Below are 1,717 nucleotides of genomic sequence, written 5' to 3'. Positions count from 1 at the left end.
CACTGGATTTGGGGAGTATCAGTGTACGTACATTTGAGTGTAATCACCTCACTGATCTGATGGAAAACATTTTCTTTTGTGGTTACATGACCACACAACTACATTCAGTGTAAGAGGAATAAGGTGAATATTCAGCTGGGTTTTAAGGGGGGGGGGGGGGGGGGGGGGGAGAGGGTTTGGGGCAGGGAATAGGAGGGGAAAAAAAACAACCCCAACACAGATGGTCCCTCTCTGTAGCAACTCATATCAAAGTCTCTTCAAGGTATCCTTCCAAGTCCCATTTCCTAAACTCACTCAGAGCCTAAGTCGTATTACAAAGACAAAAACATGCTGTGGATTTCTCTCCTCCCTCTTATTTGCTTTATCAACAAGAAGAAATTTCAGCAGCAGAGTTGCTTATATCATATATGGTTTAGTTTGGTTTAATGGTAGTTAATATCTGAGAACAAGCAAGGTAGCAGCATCTGCAACAGATCAGCACTTTGCAGATTTCAGACAAATGCTTTGCAGCCTTAAATCTCTCCTTGCTGACAGCTTTGTCTTGGATTCGGTTTCTTTTGTTTTGCCAATGACTAAAGCAGCTTTTTCAGTTATTTTAAACAATATATGGGACAAGTTTAACTTCGCACCTTCCTGTAGTTTAAACTTCCTAGGACAAGCTAGATAAGAGATTCATCTGTGTGATAATGGTAATTGTGATGCTCAGGAGACATGCATGTGATTCTCAGGTCCGGTACTACTCTCAGTTTTCACCGAAAGCCAATCAAAATCTCTCAGGGTCTCAGTTTTGCCTGCAACAGAACTATTATCCATCCTTTAGAGAAGGGGGATAATCTAAGCAGACTCGTTAGCTTCACACACCTTCATTAACTTCAGGTGGAGATCACAAACACTCAGGCAGACTCGCACACCTCCCGCAAGGTCCATGCAGATTGTTCTCGCAACTAGGAGTGCCTCAGTTCTGGTCTACAGGCAGATTTTGGCCATCAGAACAAGAGATGTGAACCCTTGGCCTGCTTTCAGCAGCCTCCTTTCCTAAAGGTGAGCAACAACTAAAAACATGCCACCTGAATTATTCTGAGGACAGCAGCCATCCACCTTGTGGAGTCCTTCAAGCCTTCTCCACTACACGGCCTACAGACACTTGTGAGATGACTGAGGTGGTCCAAGGGTTCCCGGGAAAGCGGCAATGAGAACAGGCTGCAGCCATCAAAAAGTGCCCCAGGCTCACTGCCAAGTACCCCACTGCCTCCAAGAAAACACAACATGACAAGTTTCAGATGTGCCATCACACCTGTGAGGGAGTGACAGCCACAACGAATATGTTCTGCACCAAGCGGGGAGAGAGCCCAAACCCGGTTATGACTGCTCCACACATTCATCCACACACTCTAAAGAAAACAGCAATGTACCAAATACTTTCCCATGTACAAGTGAACGTGAGAAAAAAATACTTTGTGGCAAGTAGCGTTTCAGACAACATTTTAAAAGAGGAAGCTATCTACAGAGCTTGAAAAACAGACACTTTATAGCTCAGACACAGCTTAGTGGTTTTCATCAGATTAACTCAAAGTAAACAGTTATTACTAAACATGGACACTACCCACAAAGACAGAAGAATCCCAGCAGTTTCAAACAACTATAAAGCAGCAAACTATTTGAAGGCCTAAATATTACTCATCCTTCCTCTGTTAAACAAAGGCATGGGTTCAACTAT

The sequence above is a fragment of the Charadrius vociferus genome, unplaced genomic scaffold (assembly GCF_000708025.1).
Source record: "Charadrius vociferus isolate BGI_N301 unplaced genomic scaffold, ASM70802v2 scaffold550, whole genome shotgun sequence".
Classification (NCBI taxonomy): domain Eukaryota; kingdom Metazoa; phylum Chordata; class Aves; order Charadriiformes; family Charadriidae; genus Charadrius; species Charadrius vociferus.
The sequence above is the reverse complement of the archived record's forward strand: the minus strand, read 5'-3'. Positions refer to the sequence as shown.